Below are 6,000 nucleotides of genomic sequence, written 5' to 3'. Positions count from 1 at the left end.
TCTATTATTCCTTCTAAGCTCACTGTAAATTTTGTACTTCCTTATTCATCTGAGCTCTCTGTTAAAGGTTTGATACCTTTATTTTATCTCTAATTTTTTAATCGATTTTTTTAAAAAAAATTTAGGGTCATTTTAATTTCCTTAATTTAGGTTTTGCTTGGATTTGGAGGTTATGCCGGTGATAATGATACCGTTCGTGTCGGTGGCCTACCAATCCTCTCTTGGCCGACATAGGTCTTTCTATCGTCATCTCTAAGCCTAAAGGCGCTTCTGGAGATTTCCTTTCTTCTTCCTTGGGCCGATGGCAGAATAGAGGTTCCAATCCGGATTTTCGGTAAGTGTATAAAGTTCTTTATCCATTTATTTGAAGTGATAGTGTACAAAGTTCTTTATCCATTTATGTGAAGTGATGGAGTGATTTTTCTTGGATATGCTTTTTTTCTCCTTACAGCTCTGATATGCGGTGTAAGTTCTGATATATATTTTTTATGTTAAAAAATTATGCATGATTATTTATTTGCTTAAGTTTTAGGAATGCTTTTGTGGTAGCACAATTCACTGCTAGAAAGCATTAATCCAACTGCTGCTTACAAGGATGATGAAGCATGGTTTTCTTTCCTGGTCGGCCGTTAATTGTATGATTTTCTTTTAATTCCTTAAGGTTTAATTCCGGTTATGTTTTGTTTCTCTTGCATTATTATTATTATGCAGATGCAAATCTCTGTTTGCCAATTCCACCTGATGTAAGAGGTAAGTTTTTAAACTTTTGTTCTATTTCAACCGGATTTTGATCAAAATAATCTGATATGTTGTCGGGCTAGAGTAAGATTTCAGTCCACATTGTGAAAAGTTAATTATCATTGCCTTATTTTGTATTGCTCTTATTTTATTCATTTAATTGATAAAGTTTGTTTAATTGTTTATTTTTTCTCACTTTTTTTTTAGTTCTGATTTGTATTTTGACTACATGTATTGCAGTATAGTATAGAAGAATATCTGGTGAATTTTCCTCAGATTTGCTTTTACAAAACTGATTAATAGGGATGCAAAACCTTTATATGAATTTCATTATGACATACTTCTTCAATAGAAGAAAAAAACCATTGCAGTATCCAAAACTCATGTATAGTTTGAGGCTTTGTCTTGGTTCAAGGGATTACTCTGTTTTTTTAGGGATAAGGTGCAAAAATGCCCCTAACATTGATAGCCAAGAGCAATAATACCCTTAACGTTAGAAATGGTACAATTAAAGGTCCAAGATTAATAACTTAGTCCAATTTTAACCTTCTTAACAGATCTTCTTTACTCAGTTTGAACTTTCCGTCTCTTTGCTGTCAGCTAATAAAATTGCATCCTTCTAAAATTAATAAATATCATTTATATCCTCATATTCTTCATCTCTGTGGAAAACCTAAAAACCCTTCCAAAACCATTTTTCAATCTCTTAATCTGGAAGCCTAAGAAAGGAATCGAAGTGAAATAATAATTAATAATAATAATAATAGAAAAGTTGAGTTGAAATTGTAGATTTTGGTGTTCTTAGTTTTTGGAAAGTGGGATTCTTTATATATGACGGGTGGAAGTTGATCCATAAATGTCTAATAGGAACCTTAGAACTCCATGGTTACCATATTAATGAAGTGGGGATTTCCTGATGAGGTAGAGCGTGTTTGGTTCTATATGCCTGCGCTTGACCAATGCTCCTTGAATTCAATCGTTATGAGGTTTTGCTCAAATTCACGCTTTGATGTTGAAAATCTTAATTTCCATTAATGGTTTCTCTTCTTGACATATATTCCAAATGTGGGTTTGTGAATTGTGCAGAAATGGTGCTGAGGAATGTTACTTTTAAAAATAGCTTGATTACATGTTATGGGATGGAGAGTATTGAATTTGGAAAAAGTGTTTTACACACTTAGGTGGGAGGAGATGAAGATATGGGTATAAATGTCTTAGAGTTAATTTTAGTCAAATGCGATTTTATTAGGTGGGAGTCAATTTACTGAAATTTTGAATGTCTAAAGAAGATTTAAAACTGGACTAAGTTATCAACCTTAGACCTTTAATTGTACAATTTCTAACGTTGAGGGTATTATTGCTCTTGGCTATCAAGGTTAGGAGTATTTTTGCACTCTATCCTTTTTTTTATTATCTGAATATAATTTCTCAATTTAATTTCAAATTTATTATTTCAATTTATTTATCTATTCAATAACACAAAGTCATCAAGAAGTCTCTTCAACAAATCCTTCTTACTCTTTATCTTCGCCCCACTCTCAGCTGCCCTACGCATATCCACTTAGAAGTCCAAAACTGTTGAATCCAAGTTCTGTTACTACAAATTTCAAAGGCATGTGCACGTTATTTATTTGTTTGTCTGTCTGTCTTCAGAGAAGATAGGGGGTGGTTAAGAAATTCTTAAGTTGGAATTAGAGTTGGATTCTACCAATTATGTGGTATATACTGTTTTCCTATTTATTAAATTGATAGGGATTATTAATTCTGATAGATTATTCACTTTAATGCTTTACATGAATGGTGAAGTTAGAATTTATATTAAGTACAGATTGCTTTGGTTCTAATTTTTACAATTGCACTTTATAATTTTTTTATTATTATTTTAACAAAATTGATAGCTAATCTAATTTTCTAATTTTGTTTTTGCAGATAAAGTTCAAGAGATGGAGATAAATAGGGTTTCATGAGCTGGGAGGAAAGATTTAAAACAAATCCAAGAGTTTATTTCAAAGACATTAATAGAGTTGTTTATTTTAAGTCTTATTTTATAGTGGGTTCATGGTAATTTCTCTTCATGTTTAATATATGATTTCTATGCATTTTGATGTACTTTTATTGTGTTTCAAAATGTTCCATTATTTTCATTATTTGCAATGTCATTCTTGCAGCATAATTTTTACATTAAATATAATTTTCCTCTGTCGAATGAACAAATGTAATTATAAATATACTTTGTACAATACTAATCCTAGAAATATAATACGTTAGTAACAAACCCTCTATGCTTCTACAGATCAATATTTATGTTTTATTTCATAAATGAATTATTAATTTAGTAATGGTAAACCCATATCAAACTTTTTAGCTATTTAACGTTAGAAAATAGTTTTATTTTAACTGTGCTTGAACTCCTTCAGTCTATTTCTTTAGTATGGTCTTTAAATATCACCTAATCAAATTTTCCATTTTTTCAAAGACTAATGAAGAGTGGTAATTTAATTGAATTGGAGATATTGCTGGTAATGTTCTGGGATTATGGTTATAATCAGCACTTAAGAGTAATGGCCCTTTGGATTTTGAGTAATTAGATAAAAAATGCAAAATTAACAAAGTATTTTCAAACTCTTTGTACATCCTTGTGTGTGTGTATATATATATTTACACTTTTTGTAATAGTATTATTAAGAGGTTTAAGTTATTTATATTCGTTTATTTATTTATTTATAAGTTTTTTTTGGCATATCTTAACTTAGTATGAATTTGTTTATAACTAATTTGTTTATTAATTGAATACAATGATTAATTTGTTTTTGACAAAGTAATTACTTTGTTTTTTTCACCATTGGATGATGGTGGATTTTAACAAAGTAAGTTTATCCAACGGTGTTAAAAATAAAGTAAGACTTACTTTATAAAAATAAAGTAAGCATAACCTAACCCCAAAGGTTATAAATTTGCAAACCGAAGACAAAATTAAATTAATTGTGAAGCTTCAATATTAACTAATACTAGCCGAAAACCCGTGCGATGCACGGGATACGAAATTTTTATATAATTTAGATAAATAAATAAATTGACATATTTACTTTTAAGTAATTTTATATCATGCTATAAAGTTTTTTTATATTATGTATATTTGAAATTAATATATTTTTTATTGATAATTCAAATTAAATTAATTTTAAAAATAATTGATTAATTTTTTATAGAATTTTAATCAAAGATGAATGATTTATTTATTTTTACAAAATTCAATGATTTGTATTTTTTAACAATTTTAATACATTTTCATATTTTGGAATTCTATGAAACAATAATAATAAAATAGAAGATGTAACTTGGATGCTGCCATTTTCATGGATATGTAACTTGGAAATGTAACTTGGATGCTGCCATTTTCATGGATATTAATAAATGTGGCTTTGGAGCTGTATTGAGGGGTTCTGATGGTGGATTCATGGCTTTATATAGTTCTCATTGTGAGGGGAGAGCTGAACCGAAATTTGTTGAAGCTTTATCTTTACGTCAATGTCTTCAATGGATTAATTCGATGCGGTATCAACGGGTTTGTTTTGAAACTGATGCTAAATCTGTTGTGGATAGTATTCATTCAAATCGTATTGATTTGTCTGAGTATGATCAGATAATTCTTGACTGTAAACTCATTTTACATTCTAGGCCTGATTTTTCTGTGTCTTTTGTACCGAGATTAGCGAATAAGGTTGCGCACAATATTGCTCGCAATGCTTGTTCTTATGCTATCTCTTATGTGTCTTTTTTACTCCCTAGTTGGTTAGAGGAGGACATTTGTATTGATTCTTTATCTTTTGATTCTTAATTGATGTTTCCTTGATTCAAAAAAAAAAAACATTTGAGAATTTGAAGAGATTCAAATAATAATATTTTTTTAATTGATATTTTCCAATAACTTGTCCTATGAGTACAAAAAAAAACGTTTTATAATTAATATGTGAAATTAATTATATTAATTAGAATCATTATGCTTAACATTTGAGAATTTGAAGAGATTCAAATAATAATATTTTTTATTTAATATTTTCCAACAACTTGTCATATGATCATGTTTCATTTTCATCTGTTAAAAACTCTTGAAATACTAACAATTTTGTACAAACCATAATATAATAGTTAAAAACTATATAAGTCAATGTTGCAAAAACAATTATCTCAATATCCTATAATTAATGTACATTTTTAGGATTTTGAGCATCAAAATTTATTTTTATTTACCTTCATTTTGAATTCGAATCTAGCATAATCCAAATTCTTCAAGAATAAACATTTTATCAAGTGCATTAGACGCTTACAATCTCTTTGTCTAGAGAACTGAGAAAAAATAACTTCTTGATACTAATACTAAATAATAATAATAATAATATAATGTAATTTATAATTGAAATAAACTTCGTTGTAAGTATAATATTTCTACCTCTTTAATATTTTATTCAATATGTCTCAAACTTCAATGAACAACTATTGTGTGAAACTTTATATCTATTTGTACCAAAATGCATAATAAAAAAATATAATCCATATCAGCTAGATAAACTCAAACTAAAAAAATGAGTGGATTTCAACAGGTTTCGAATCAGAAAAATTAATCTAACTTCAAGTAAAAGCTAAAAATTGAGTTCATATGAAGCCGGAAATCTAAATTTAGTTAGAGTTAACAATCGAAACGATAACACCTAGCAACATATACTAAAAAAGAATGCAAATATACAAAATCTTTATTTTAGTCATTTTGAAAAAAAAGACAAATAAAAAAGAAAACATGGATAAGGTAGCGAGAGGTATGGAACCTAGGTAACAACAGAAATGGAAATTCATCTCTGAAAGATGAAACTATAACAACTATTGCTTAATAAAAATAAAATAATAATACAATTGATAACAAAAATAACTACAATATATGGAAAAAATCGAATAATTACCTTGAGAAACGTAAGAATTTCTTGTAACTTTTGACACTTTTGTGTTTTCCGATTTTAGTTATCCATGCATCTTTTATTTTATCGGATTTCTTCAATTGGAGATATCAGTTTGAAAAAAAAAAGACAAATAAAAAATAAAAACATGGATAATATAGCGAGAGGTATAGAACCTGGGTAACGGCAGAAATGGATCTGCAAGATGAAACTATAACAACTATTGTTTAATAAAAATAAAACAACAACACAATTGAGAACAAAATAACTACAACATATGGAAAAAAAATTCGAATAATTACCTTCAGAAATA

The sequence above is a fragment of the Euphorbia lathyris genome, chromosome 4, assembly GCF_963576675.1.
Source record: "Euphorbia lathyris chromosome 4, ddEupLath1.1, whole genome shotgun sequence".
Lineage (NCBI taxonomy): Eukaryota > Viridiplantae > Streptophyta > Magnoliopsida > Malpighiales > Euphorbiaceae > Euphorbia > Euphorbia lathyris.
This window is presented reverse-complemented; position numbering follows the sequence as displayed.